Source organism: Peromyscus californicus, unplaced genomic scaffold (assembly GCF_007827085.1).
Source record: "Peromyscus californicus insignis strain IS unplaced genomic scaffold, ASM782708v3 Scaffold_16__1_contigs__length_79575227, whole genome shotgun sequence".
Lineage (NCBI taxonomy): Eukaryota > Metazoa > Chordata > Mammalia > Rodentia > Cricetidae > Peromyscus > Peromyscus californicus.
Window position 1 is genome coordinate 32294637 of NW_026294458.1, and position 15864 is coordinate 32310500.

The window sequence follows — 15864 nt, forward strand, 5'->3', positions numbered from 1 at the left end:
ACCCTAACTAAGACAGCTTCTTTCTTCGTTCTCTTGGAGTTGGAGCCAGAAGGAAAAACCAGTAGAAGGCTTTATGAAAACTTCATCTTCAACAAAGCAGTCCTTATGGCCAAAGCTCTTAAACACCCTAGTTCCTAGTCACATTGACAACACCTAAATTTTGAAGGGCACCCATTCAAACCATGGCAGAAGTGAAAACTAACTCAATTTATGGCAGATCAATGAGCTTGCAAATAAGAATAAATGGACAGATGAGGACAATTCTGACCTCAGAGAATTGTCCAAAGAAAACCCAAGAACTTGAAATTGAACTATGTTCCTTAAGTTCGAGGTTGTACCAAAATATCATTTTTACATTTTTTTTTTATTTCTTTAAAATTTATTCATCATCCATACACATGCATTTCAAACTTCAGTTCAGCCAACAGCACGTGAAGGGGCTTTTAGAAAAGTCTGGCAGGATCTGTGTCATCTCTTTCATGCTTTGCGTTTATAATGAGAATCAGGATTTATGCCCTCCAGCACAAAAGCTGCACTGGCTTCTGAATGAGATTATCCATTCTATTAGTATTGTGAAGTGGTCAGGATAAGCTTTACCACATTAATGAGAACGCCTCAGTGACACATGAAGAGCTTAGCAAGAAAGCACAGAAGTCCTGCAGGAGTGCCTCAGTGCGAGAAGTGGTCAAGCTGCTTCATTTCCCACTATTTTAGGCCGTCTGATGAAACTGGGAATACAAAGCAAGAAACTGTGAAAGGAATCCGTTGAGGGTAAAGAGATGGCTCAGTGGTGGAAGTGCTTGCAGTGTGTGCATGAGATCAGGAACTCAGATCTCCAGTGCCCATGTCAAAATCAGGCACATCTCTGTAAGGACAACTATGAACGGGAGCAGCTGTATGTGGTGTGTGTGTGTGTGTGTGTGTGTGTGTGTGTGTGTGTGTGTGTGTGTGTGTGTCCATCCCCACCCACCATCAGATTATGGGGAATCACAGGCCAGTCAGTTTAGCCAACTGGTGAGCTCCAGAATCAGTAAGAGAACCTGCATCAAAAGATAAAATATAAAGAGATAGAAAAAGAGGAAGATACCTGATGGTGCCCCCTGGGATGCAACAAAAAAATGTTTGATAATGAAAGCAACCCCTTCTTGTTCATTATGACGAGGCTGGTCCCTCCTGGTACCATGTTCCCTGAAGAGTTGCATTCTAAAGGGGGAAGCAGGAGTCAGGAATTAAGGCTAAATACTAGTGGCTAAACTCACTGCAGTTTATGTTGGCTATATCTTACCCTGCTGTATGGGGTTTTAAATTTCACCCCAGCCCTTGTATTTTGTGTGTTTGTTTGCCATAAGCTTGGTTGATTTTATTATGCAATTTTGCAGAACATACAGCTTTTTCAGAGGACAAGAGATCATTGTCATCCACCAGGTTTGGTGGGAAGCAAATTCTGAGACAGAAGTTCCAATGTAGAATACTTACTTATCAGAGGAGCTCTTTACCAACACCTGTGGAAGGAAAATGAAGAGGAGAGAAGAAAAGCAAAGAGAAGAGAAGGGGAGGGGAGGGAAGAGAGCAGAGTAGAGAAAGTCATCACGATGTAGATTGAACATCCTCAGCTGACCTCACGGGGAGGCTCTGAGGCTAAAACAGCCACTAGAGTATTCAACATTGCTTTAAAAATGTCTAGGGTTTTGATCAATTATTAAATGTGGGTCACTGATTTCTATCACTTTGTGCGACCTTATGCAAAGCAGTCCTTTAAAACTGAAGCAGTTCTAGAAAGAGCTGACAGTTGAAGGCTGTCTACTGACAAGCAATGAAAGAATTCTTCTGTAAAGAAGTATCCAGAACCAACATCTTCAAGTCAACATCTTCAAGTCTGCCTTACCTTGAATTTTATGTAAAACTGGAGCCATCCAAGCCCTACATTCATTAATCATTCTTTGATTTGTATGTGAATCCTTTCAGACTCTTCTCTAGACTTATGTGTTGATTTTCCATTTTTTTTTCTGTTTGTGTGCATGGATATGATTTTTTCATGCCAAAACTGTTTCATGTGCCAATATACCTTGGAGATGTATCTAGTTGATTCTATCATATCTAGCATGTATTTTTTAGCATGTCTATATATACAATGTATGAGTGGGTGTACATCTGCCACAATGTATCCATGGAGGTCAGAGGACAACCTTTTGCATTGTCCCTGGATTTCCATCATGCTTGAGACAGAGTCTGTCTTAGTTAGCGCTTCTATTGCTGTGATAAAATATCATGACCAAAAGGAACATGGAGGGGAAGAGGTTTATTTCAGCTTACAGTTTCATATCATAGTCTATCATTGAAGGAAGTCAGAGCAGGAACTTGGAGGCAGGAACGGAAGGTGAAGCCATAAAGGGACACTGCTTACCAGCTTGTTCCCCATGGTTTGCTTAGCTTGCTTTCTTATGTAGTCCAAGACCACGTGCCCTGGGAGTGTCACTATCCATAGTGGGCTAGGCTTTCCCACATCAATTTCTTATTAAGAAAATATTCCACAAGCAGGCCATCTTATGGAGACACTTTCTCAATTGTCATTCTCTCATCTTAGATAACTCTAGTTTGTGTCAACTTGACACAAAATCAACCAGAATAGTCTCCTTTGTTGTTTTTCTGCAGGCTAACTGGTCCACAAGCTTCTGGAAATTTTTCTATGGCTGCCTTCTGTCTCCCAGTAGGAACACATGGACTATATCACACATCTAACATTTATGTGTATTCTGGGGCTTAAACTCAAGTCCTCATGCTGACTGACAAATACTCTTATTCATTGAACCGATGCTCTAGCCTTCTGCCACCATTTTGCACTTTCTAATATGTACAACTTACATGATTCTTGGTGAAGGAATTATTCTTTATAAATCTAATATTTAACCTATCCTTCTTCCTATAGCCTGATTTTACAAAGCTAATAATGTGCACATGTAAATAGTCTACATGAGTAGATTAAGGTGATATATTTCATAGTTCTGTCTAACTCAACAATAGATTTAAACAGACATACCTCCTTCAACTCTATTTGGCCTATTAACAACTACTAAAAACTCTATTAAACTCTAACAACAACAGCAAGCTAACAATTCCACCTAATATAACTGATGTAACTATCACATTTACAGCTGAGAATGTATTGTTGTTCTCCAAAGTCATAAGAGTTCCAGCATTCTCACAATCTCAATACCAATGTTTGGTCTGAGATGTGGGGAAGATTCACCTGTAAGCTCCTTTAAAGGTATAAAGGTGTGCTTGGAAGAGATACCAGCACAAGGTGGATGTTCCCATTCCAAAAGGCAAGACCTGAATCATAGAATGAAGAGATTCAACCAAAGCAAGCATAAAACTGGGCAGGAAAACCCCCAAATCCTATAGCTCCTTATCTGATATTGGGAGGTGTGGTAGGAGTTCAAAGGCAACAGGAAATGGTCTCATACACTGAGTGAAGCTTAAGCATAGGAAACCTCAAAGCCTGCCTCTACAGTGACACACTTCCTCCAACAAGGCCATGCCTACTCTAACAAAGTCACAACTCCTTATAGTGCCACTCCCTATGATCTTATGGGGACCAACTACAGAAACTACCACATCAGCTCTTTGAAAATAGTGTATTCTAGGGGTAAGCTCTTATCAAGAGAAGGTCTTTCAAGTGAATTTACACTTTTACACCCTTGGCTTTGTGATTACTGGTGACTCCATATGTCCTCAAAGCATCTTTCCTATTATTCTAATGCAAAGTGACTGGCTTCCTTTGAATGATACTAATCTCTTTATCAAGCCCTTCTTGTACTGAACCTTCAACTTGCTCCTTCTCTGGCCAATCTGCAAGCTTTTCTAACCCTTGCACTCTGCTCTTTGCTCCCAATTCTCAATGTAAATCTGATTAATAACAGGCAGCAAAATTCGTGCCACAGACTGAATTCCGAGACACTTTTAAATTTCACCTATCAGTTAGTCCATAACCTTTTAATTCAGCCTCACACAAATTCATGGAAAAGGTCCAAAAGACAGCTAAGTTCTTTGCCAGACTGTGGCATGATTGGCCTCTAGTATAATTGCCAGGAGAGTCCGTGTTCTCTTCTAAAATCTAACGAGTACTTTTTACTGTCCACGTTTGTGTTACCCATTGTTTTCTATACTCCCAAGATAATTTCCTATTAAAGTCATCTGACAGCATCCTAGGTCTTTTACAGCCTACATCTCCAAACATTTTCAAAATCCTCCTGCCTACCACCTCAAAGACTTAGGAACCACATGGTCAGTGTCACAGCAAGGTACCCCTTTTCAGTGCTGATTTTGCTGTGTCAGTTTTTGGTCCCCATGGCAAAGTACCTAAGGAAAGCAGTTTCAAAGGACAGAAGTTCATTTTCTACCATGGTTTCAGTGACTCATCCAGGCTTGGCCGACTGCTATGCTAATGGGTCTATTGTAAGACAGAGAGTCAGAGCAATGAGAGCATGTTGCAGATGGGGACACTCACCTCGTGGTGACTGTGAAAGAGAGAGGGATCATAAAAGAAACAAGATTTCACTGCCTTGAGCCAAATGAGACACTAGATTGAGTTGGGAGAAAGCCTAAACTATATATTAATGGAAATTGTTGATTGTTAGAATCTATTAATAATAAGAAATATTTTTGTATTGCTGGATATGGAACTGGAGGATTTGGTATTTTCCCTGCTGGATTTTTGGTTTCCTAGTTTGATCACTCATAATCCAGCTTTCCATTTTGGCATGGGACTATTTAGTCTGTACCATTATATGTTAGAAGTATATAATCCCTTATAGATAAGGGACTTCAGGCTTTTAAAGTGTTAGAATTATTATAGGTTACGAGGACTTTTAAAGTTGGACTGTATTTTATATTATGAGGTTTAAGGGACAAAGAGTATAATGTTGTGGCTTAAGAGTGATATGTTTATGTGACAAGTTAACTAGGGACAGGGTTATGATACTTTTAGTTGTCAATTTGACACAATCTAGAATTATCTAGGAAGTGTCAATGAAGGATTGCTTAGATTAGGTTGGCTTGGAAGCATGTCTGTTGAGGGGACGTTGATTATATTAACTGAGGTAGGAAGACCCGCCCACTGTGGGTGATACCACTCCCTAGGCAGGAGTTTCTGAACTATATAAGAGTAAAGAAAGCAAGCTGAGTATAAGCATGCATTCATCCCTTTGTGTAATGAGTGAATGCATGTGTTATGATTGTGACTATAGGAGGCAGGACACAAAGCATATTTGAGGCCTGATTTGGGGAACTTAATGAACTAATACTTTTTATCAGTATCTAATTTCCAATTTCTCCATTTATAAAGTAAGAATCATAATAAAGTGTTCATCACATAGCTTCAAGAACCAGACAGATAGTGAATTTTAAAAATGACTTTTGAAAAAGGAATCTGATTGTCCAATAAATGATCACCAAGCTTTGACTTGACCGATTACATCATCAGCCCACAGTCAGTCATGGTGTATTATTAGACCAGGCATGGCCACATCTGCTGGACAATTGTCTAGGACAGTTCTCTCAGAAGCAGCAGGTAGACAGGGCAATGGATTAAAGAGTGTGAGAGTCGCCTCTAATATGCTGGATAACTCTGTAGACTGAGAAAACATTTTATAAATTTAAAATAAAATCATCAAATCCTTCCTTTAACTTCCATTAACATGTGTAGATGCTAATGAGCATGTACGTAGAAAATAGATTTGGGGTTCAACACAACAAAAAGGATCCCTGGTCTTTTAGACATTCTGGCCAGAGAAGGGTATAGCTCCCTGAAGAAGCCACGAACCAATATGATGTTATTTTGCATCTTACATAAGTAGGAGGCAAACAGTTTGATTTAATTCAACTTTTATTTTTAAAATGAAACTGGATTTTAATATAGAGCAAGTGGAAGGGCTTTCCTCTGGGTTTAATGTCTTGTCAGAAAAGTGTCAAAGCCCCTTGCTTTGAAGCACATTCTGGAGGGACCCCCACAAGGCTCTAGAGAGTTCTTAGGTGGCAGAATTTGTGTCTCGGCTCTTCCAGTTTCATTACAGTGTTTTTCTGAGTTCTTTGGAAATGTCTGAGAAGGGGGACATAAATGTCAGAGCAACTGCTGTCCAGCATGACAGGGAAGGGTCAGCAGCGGCTCACAACTGATGGGGATCGGGGATTTTGATAGGCATTCTCTACCTCGTCATACTGAGAGAAAAAACTGCCTGCAACACGCCGAGCATGATTAAACTCACTGTATAATCTCTCTTTCTTATGTAACGTGTCAAATACATCATGGAAAGATTGTTCAGTGACAAGAAGCTTTCAAAACACACACACACAAAAAAAATGAGGAAAATAACACTACTTGTATTTTGCTCCTTGGGAAATTTCTGGTACAAGCAACAGCTGTTTGTTATTATGCTGTTTGCAGGGCTCATTCCTCCTCTCCCAAATCTACAGATGAAGGGAAAAGAAACTATTATAAATAAACTGTGATTGAATTACTAAAGCCCAGAGACTCAGCGGAATGATTTACTGTGAGTATATCTAATTTTGGAGGAATGGAATGAATTCTGAATTTCAGCCTAGCCTTTTGTTTGCACTTTTCTTCAGCATAGGTCCTTTTTCTATACGGAGCACAAAATATTGATCATCATACAAAATTTAATTTTCTTCCACTTGAATACCCCTGGAAGTAAGTCAGAGTGGGCCCTTTGCTGCTGGCAGATGCGCAGGTGCTATTGAACAAAGTGCACATGCAAACAGCTGAGGTTCTTGTGTTCTTCTGTCTTATGGAAGCGTCTTTTCTACTCGAGTAGGCGTTTAATTCCCCTGACTAGAGTAGGACATTACCCAAATTGAAAGGAAGTAGATTAAATGGCAGCATCAGAACTAGATGAATTATCTGCTGATGAGAACACAATGACAAGTGATTAGCGTGCTTTTTTTCATCTTAATTTGCCCAATTATCTTTATTTGTTTAGTTATCCTGGGTAGAAAATGAAGCCCATAAAAATTTCAGGACAGAAATGTGCGTCGTTTTAGTGGAGCTAATACGGGCAAGCAGCAGTCAATAAAGTAATCAAGACATGACGTCAGCACCTCTGAGGTCAGTTCAGATGCATTGCTTGGTTAATATTTAGTACACTTGCTGCTGGACCCACACGAGCACCCCAGACAGGCGTTAACCCAAAGCCTTGACAGGAATTTTGACTTTCTTCCCCCACTCTCATTCTGATCTCAGCCCAGGGCTCTACCTTTCTGAGAAATGAAATACCGGGTTGCCCACTAGCCACATCACAAAAGACATAGCTCTGTTAGAGCCTGCTAAGAAGGGCCAGGAGGTTCTGTGACATTACGAAGTGGTTCAGAGTGATGGGTCTGTAAGGAATCCAGAGGTCTCTCAGGGCACAGCCTGTACCTCGCCCCTCTTCTAAAGCTCGGGGTCTAGGACTGTGCCTGCCACAATATAGGTAAACAATTAAATTTTGGTAATTTCCCTAAACACATGTATGGGAATGGATGACTTTTCTCGTTCCACACTGTATATTCACTTAGTATGCCTTTCTGATACCTGTCCTCCATCAAGAAAGATTTATACAAGTGCTTCAGCATAAAACAGGAGGCTGGAAAGCCAAGCAAGACTGCCCAAACACATGGAGGAATTTGTTTCAGTAGGAAAGGCTCTGCTTATTCAGTAGAATGTTTATAAGTAGACAAGACAGTCTTAAATCCCAATCTCTGCAGTAATGGGTAACAGCTATTACACATGTTCTTAAATAAGATGCTAACCTCTCTCACGCTCAGGTTTCTTATGTGTACACTCCAAAGTAAGGCTGGCCTTCAAATAAGAAGAGATAAAAATCAAACAGTTATTGAAAATGTTAGTTCACCATTGTCATGTACCAGATGCAAGGTTTTCTGCGACACTTCGCTCTAAGTAATTCTACGTGGTTTTATTTGTGCAAATCAAATTAGTTCTGTTCCATGCTCTCTCCTGTCAAGCTTGAGTGGCATTCAATTATGAGTGTGAGTTAGGAGACCTTTCCAGCTGCTTGGGGTGTCTTTCATGTTGCCCAAAAGATGAGGCTCAAGAGAAAGAGGCAGTGAGGTTATAGCTTGAAAGATGAAAGGAGGGCCCATGTAGCAATATAAACAAAATCAGATGCTACTATTGATGATAGAAAGCAGGAAGGACAGACAAAATGGGTCCTGAGCTGGCTAGGACAGTAGAATAATGATTAACACAGCTTCTAAGAAGTATTTGCTAGAAAAATACCTTATGAAACCATTTTGAAAATCTCAGCATTCCTTCTTTTGCGTAATGCTTATTTCTTCATTTATAGCCTTGTCTGACCCCCTTAATAGCCCTGTAAGTAGATTTAAGCAGGTATTTTTCTGGATAAATTAGACCCTTAATCTCCCTGTTAAAAACAAGAGAAGCTGCAGTTGTGGATTTTAACTTTCCCCCTCATGCCTATAAAAGAAGAAAAAAAGTGCCAGAGAGTCTTTTCTGGTACAACTTACCAATACCACAAGTATTTATATTGTCTAAGGGCACTGACAGGTCAATTATAATAATAATATCGAGCCTAATAAGATAAGCAGAGAGAACTGCACACTTCCCTGGGTGTTATCAGGGGAATGACAAGAATCTTCAGCCTTGCAAGTCTTTGAGACTTCCAAGGACAAATTTATATTAGCAGAGAGACAGGAAGGAGCTGGCAGCGGTTATGAATATTCACATGGGTCTCCTTGTTGCGCAGGAAACAAGATTGATATTCCTGTGAACCTTCTCAATTTAAAACCTTAGCAAATCAGACTATCTGAATTTGTTTCATGATGCAGAAAGCTTTATCTTCTAAGTTAAGGAGAGGGGGGACATCGCTCTGTCTCTCTTAGACTCCTTTTGTTAATTGTCAAGACTTTCATTTTTTTTAAGCCCAGGCTCAGGAAATCCTGTAACTAAGCCTGAAAAGGTGAAAAAAAAAATCAGGCTCGAGACTTCATTTGTATTTGCAGACATGGAATAAAGCGTGAATGGGATTTTACTTATTAATGGTGAAAGGAGGCGTATGTGGCATTCATCTTGAACACATTTTGATTATGTCAACGAAGAATGTGTCATTATCACAGAATGGCAAATTGTGCGAAGAAGAGCTGTCCACAGGTACAGGTGGATGACTTCTTTCCTAAGGTGACGGACTGTTCAAAAACTGGGTGAAGGACGGAAACATCAGGGAAGGGGCACATGGCTGCCAGCTGGCAAGCTTTGCCTCTCCCAAACCCTACAGGAGGCCTCAGCTCCTGCCTCCCAGCTGAAACCTGTGTCACCGCCCCCTTTTTGTTTGTAAGTGTATGCGTGTGTGCTTGCACATGTGCGTGTTTACGTGTGTGGAGGCCAGAGGTCATCCTCTGCTGTTGTTCTTCCTATGTTGCCGGACAGGTTTTTGTTTGTTTGTTTTTGTTGTTTGGGTTTGGTTTTGTTTGCTTTGATTTTTTTCTTTTCTTTTCTTTATTCATCTATTTATTTTGCACCCTGGCTGCAGCCTCTCCCCCATCCTCCCCTCCCAGCCCCTCTCCCTCATCCCGCCCATCCACCCACTAGTCCCCTTCTCTTCTATCTCCACTCAGGAAAGGGCAGTTTTCTCGTGGGTATCAATAAAACATGGTATATCAAGTTGCAGTAAGACTAGGCACCTCCCCATGCGTTGAGGCTAGGCAAGGCAACCTAGTATGAGAAGTAGGGTCCCAAAAGCCAGTAAAAGAGTCACAGACAGTCCCTGTTCCCACTGTTAGGAGTCTCACAAAAGGACCAAGCTGCACAACTATAACATATATGCAGTGTCTAGGTCAGTCTCAGGCAGGCTCCCTGGTTGTCGGTTCAGTCTCTGTGGGCTTTGCTTTGTTTTTGAGATAGACTTTCTTCATCTACTTGGAGCTTCCTGATTAGGCTGGGCCAGCAGCTCCAGGGACCCATTTTTTTCTCTCTCCCCATTACTGGGATTACAAATACTTACTATCATGCTCAGTTCTTTCACATGGTTCTAGGGAGTGAGCTCAGGTAGGTCTTCATCCTTGCTAGGCAATCAGTTCATAGACTGAGCTGTCTCCCCAGCCCCTGGTACTCTCCATTCTGCATGAGAGATGAGTCCCGTTATCAACATTTCTGCTGGAATCTTGTCTTCCATAGCCTGCTGGACTTCTGTGAATTAGGGCAGATCCATAGCAATTTGGTAATTAAATGTCCAGCAAGTGAAACTGTCCTCAGGAATATTTCTGCCATTAAGGCTTCACCTCCTAAAGGTCCCATTCTTCCCCTCTCCCCAAACACTGCCACCAACTGAAACCTAGGGTTCAAATCCTATGGGGGACATTTATAATTCAATTCATCATAGAGATTAAAACAATAATAAATAGTAGAGGAGAACACACCTCACTAAAACACAAATGATCATAAAACTTCAGAGAGAGAGAGAGAGACTTGAACTATGTACCAAAACTAATCCCTCTGCCTTTATTCTACCAGAAATAAGCTATTTAATACCAAAAGGAAATAAGCAATCATTTTTCTTCTTGAGATTTGAGTTGGGCTCTTTTCTTCCCTTTTAGCTTTAAGGTAATATCAATTATTGTATAGCAAGTTCCTTTGAACTGAAACATTCCCTCCAGTGGGAAGGGAATAGACTCACAAGACTCAGGAAGTAAACTGATTTTACAAGCCTAGGAAAGCTGAGACTTGCTAGATTCAGGAGAACCCACCCCACCCCCACCCCTACCCCCAGACGTACAGAAGCAACAAAGAACAGCCAGGGAAGGGGCCTTTAATCAGCCAGTGGCTGAGAGGAAATTGGGCCCATCAAGCTGCCTGCAAGTCATGCATAGAGCTTAATGTTGCAGTTTCTGTGAGATTTCACCTAGGTTCTGCTGGGCTTTACAGAGATGAAGCTGGAACCTAACAAGAACTCACTGGTTCTGCAAATTGGGCTTTTGTACAGTTGTCACTTTGGTTTGTCATTATTCGGGGCTCACTATTCGGGGTAAATGGATGTGTGTGTTGTATCTGGCCAGGAAAAGCCTCTCCGGCAACATCAATGAAAAACTCAAGTGTTTAAAAAGTCATCTGCTTCCTTCTGTTGATTTTCTCTTTGCTTTTCTCTGCACATTTCAGCAGAAATGAGAGGGTTTATAATGATACTCCTTTTGGAACATAAACTCTTCAAGCTTCCACAGGTGAAGTATTCCCCTAATTATTGCCTGATGACTACTGACTCATAGCTTATCATCATGTCCAAGAACTAGACTAAAATATATGTATAGTACAGAATTATAGTCACATGATGTGAGTGCTTTGGCATCTTGTCAAGATGAAATAACACATAAGACTTGTCATCCTCTCTTGGATAAAGAGATAAACTCCAGACAAAATAGGCAAATTAATGGAATTTAAGACATTGAACATTAAGCAGTGAGGGACAAGGATCCAGGAATATGGTAACAAAGGAGCTGAACCTTCTGTTTCTCTCCATTATCATCTGGAGTATGTTTTTAGATACTCTCATAAGTCAGAGGAAGCTTAGGCATCATGTGAAATGAGGAAACAGGTTAACGTAAAAAACGTTGTTGGTGAGAGTGTTCGAGTAATAGTGTAAGTTCTAGAGATATATAAAAGGCACTCCTCAAATACTCACTCAATACTGATCACAAAATGCAAATGACAAACTGGTCTTTCTACAAATTCTTATTCAGGGAGCTTCCAGAAGACTCCAAAACAGCACAGGCTATTGCCATCATTTTGATTCCCCATGGTAACCACATAAAAGACCTCTACAATAAAAACTTTAAGACACCAAAGAAAGAAATGGAAAAAGACACTAGAAGATGGAAAGACTGCCCTTGACCATGAATTTACAGAATTAATATTTTGGAAATGGTTATGCTACCAGAAGCTGTCTTACAGACCAAACACAATCTCCATCAAAATTCCAATGGCATTCTTCACACAACAACAATAAAAAAAAAAAACCTGATATACATGTGGAAGTGCAAAACCCAAATAGGCAAGGACAGCCTTAGCAGAAAGAGCAATACAGATATCACAATACCTGATCTCAGAGCATATTACAGAACCATAGTAATAAAACAGTATGGTCCTGTCACAAAAGCAGACATATAGATGATAGGACAGAATAGAGGACTCAGAAATAAAACCTTACAGTTATAGCCACATCATTTTGGACAAAGATTAAAGGTATAACATTGAAGAAAGAAAGTCTCTTTAACTGGGAAAACTGAATTTACACACACAGATCTCTATCTCTCACACTATATGACAATAAATTCAAAGTGGATCAAAGAACTTAATTTTAGACCTGAAACTTCAAAACAAACAAAACACCTACAGATACAGGCATAGGCGAGCACTCTAGAAATGGATTCAATAGCCCAGGGAATAAGAATTAAGTGATATGAGGAGATGATGTTAAAAGTTTCTGCATGGGTAGGGTCAGGATGGTGCATGAGCTGGCCTTTTGGAGCCCATTCCCTATGGTGGGATGTCTTGTTCAGCCTTGATGCAGGGGGGAGGGGCTTGGTCCTGCCTCAACTGAATGTACCAGACTTTGTTTACTTCCCATGGGAGCCCTTACCCTTTTGGAGGAGTGGATGGGGGGTTGATGAGGGAGAATGAGTGGGAGGAAGGATAGGAGGGGGAACTGTAGTTGGTATGTAAAATGAAAAAAATTAAATAAATAAAAAGTTTTTTAAAAGTTTCTGCATGGTAAAGGAAATAATCTTCTATGTGAAGAGGGTAAGAAATGGCCTTTGCCAACTACATATCAGAGAAGAAATTAATATACAGGATATACGAAGAACTGCAAACAAGTTAAGTAAGAAAACTGAAAACATCTAGTTCACAAATGGAGTAGTGAACTGAATAGACAGTCCTCAAAAGAAATACAAACGGCCAATAAATATTCACCTTACCTGTGAGGAAAATGCAAATGCAAACTGCTTTGAGAATCCATTTCACTCTGATTGCAGTGGCTATCATCAAGAAAACAAATGACATCAAATACTTAGAGACGATACTCTCTCTGGTAGGCCTGTAAACTTGTGTAGCCATTGAGGAAATCAGTATAGCTGTTATAAAAAAATTAAAATTGGAACTAGCATATGAGACAGCTATTTCTCTCTAGAGGATATTCCCAAAGGATGCTACATCAGCATACCATAGAGACACTTGTGCATCCATGCTTAATGCTGGATCATTCACAGTAGACAGGAAACGGAACCAGCCTACTTGTGCATCCACAGATGAACAGACAGCAAAAATGTGGTACATATACAAATGGAGTTTTATGTCAGAAAGGAAAATGAAATCATGACCTTTGCAAGCATCATTATATTCTTGCAAGATAAGCCAGACTCAGAAAAATGCTGCATGCTTTCTCTATTATGCAGACTCTAGATTTATCATTATATATGCACCTCTCTCTCTCTCTCTCTCTCTCTCTCTCTCTCTCTCTCTCTCTCTCTCTCTCTTTCTGTGTGTGTGTGTGTGTGTGTGTGTGTGTGTGTGTGTGTGTGTATGACGGTCAATGAAGGGAATCATGAGAGAGAAGGAAGGATTCCTGAGGAAGTCAGGGGGAAAGATGGTATGGCACACATGTGCTATGTAAACAGAAAAGGGAACTACCTGGGGGAAGGAAGAGAATGAAAGCACAGTGGATGGGTGATGTAGAGTAGGGTAGTAGGGGAAGGGATTAAATTAGAGCAAAGCACAATCACACACACACACACACACACACACACACACACACACACACACACACAGTAAAACTCATTACTTTATATGGTAACTAAAAAATTAATAGAAAACCCCCAAAAAATTAATAGAAAAATAAAGGATCAAATTACATCCAAATAACTTCAAATAACTTGACTTTACAAGAAATGTTCAAACTAGTTTTAAAACAGCCATCATTAAATAAAGTACAATTCACAGTATCTTTTACCCAATAAAAATACTATCTTTTAAAGAATCAGAAAGCTCTTTTTTTTGCCACATCTACTATGAGAATAAAGACCATTCTTTTTTTTTTTTAAGATTTATTTATTTATTATGTTTACAGTGTTCTGTTTGTATATATGTCTGCACACCAGAAGAGGGCACCAGATCTCATTATAGATGGTTGTGAGCCATCATGTGGTTGCTGGGAATTAAACTAGGGATCTCTGGAAGAGCAGTCAGTGCCCTTAACCTCTGGGCCATCTCTCCAGCCCATGAAGACTATTCTTAACAATTAAACTGTCAATGTTCCAGAAAATGTTGACACTACTCTGAGGGGGCACACAGGTATGTCTCTAATCACATCAGTGTAGAGCTAAGTCTCCTTGAAAAGAAAAAGAGGCCCCAGGTTGACAAATGGTAGGCAAGCAGAACGGAACTGGCCACTGCTCAGACTATCTGTAGACATGTTCACAACATGATCCAGAGCGTTACAACAGGCTTCCACTACAAGATGAGATCTGTGAGTACACACTTCACCATCAATGCTGTTATTCAGGAGAATGAACCTCTGGTTGAAATTCAAAATTGACTGGGTGAAAAATACATCCACAGTGTTCAGATGGAGACAGGGGCTGCTTGTTCTGCTTCTCAAATCTAGAAGGATGACTTAATCTTTGAAGAAAATGATATTCAACTTGTTTCAAATCCAGCAGCTTTGATTCAGCAAGCCACACAGTTCAAACCAAAGGGTACCAGGAAGGTTTTGGATGGCATCTACTTGTTCAAAAATGGAACAGTACAGATTGTTCAGAGAAGCATAGTTAGCTCAACCATGGGAATTTTTCAACCCGTGACAATGTCTCTAAAAATTTAAACAATGGCTTTTTCAGATGCACAGCATGACAAGGGTGTTATTTATTAAGTGGTGTTGCTTACTGTGCGAGAAAAGCCACAAGGTACAACAAAACCCACTATAAGAGTTTATTAAATGGAGGGAACAGAAGGGGGTGCTTAGGCCTATGGAAAGATCGTGCAGGAAGAAAGGTTGGGGGAATGAGTGGGACCCACACGTATGTTCCCCCGCACATGCGCATATGGGCTAACATAGCTATGCCACTCATGCGCATAGATTATGCGATCATGCAGCTCACGGATTATGTAGGATGTAAGGCCTTAGGATGACTAAGCATCTTGCCAGCACTTGCATGGTCTTGGGAGAGTGGCTAGGAATTCTAACGAAGGGAGTTTTATTACTCATTGATCTGGACTGCAAAAATACTTAAAGAAATCCTTTAAGCTAAAGTATAGGGTAGCAGACAGAATCCTGCATGCATACAAATTGAGATTACAATTTTATGGAAAATTTCTTCTTTGTGTTAAGTCCCTTAAAGGAAATTAGACATTCCAATTGCATGGAAAATTATGAAGGTACCTTTTATTATTTTAATATTTTAAATGGTAATTTTTTTTCTTTTTTTTTTTTTTTTTTTGGTTTTTTGAGACAGGGTTTCTCTGTGTAGCTTTGCGCCTTTCCTGGAACTCACTTGGTAGCCCAGGCTGGCCTCGAACTCACAGAGATCCGCCTGGCTCTGCCTCCCGAGTGCTGGGATTAAAGGCGTGCGCCACCACCGCCCGGCTTAAATGGTAATTTAAATAAAAACATATGACATCAGAAAGCCTACACCCATGAAGTGTCATCAATATGAGTGACTTGACAAGATCTGAACAATGGTGATGCCAATGGACGTGCCAACATGGAGAGGGCCAAAAGCTTGCAGTTTCTCAACTCTAGACAAAGGACTATGGGCAACTGGAGAATGTTCAGAGTAGGAGAAATGGTC

At 40.3% G+C, this 15864-nt stretch overlaps 1 pseudogene; it reads left to right on the top strand.

Moving 5' to 3' along the window:
- Nucleotides 1-14119: 14119 nt before the first annotated feature.
- Nucleotides 14120-15488, top strand: LOC128112081 (60S ribosomal protein L9-like; annotated as a pseudogene).
- The last annotated feature ends 376 nt before the right edge of the window (nucleotides 15489-15864 follow it).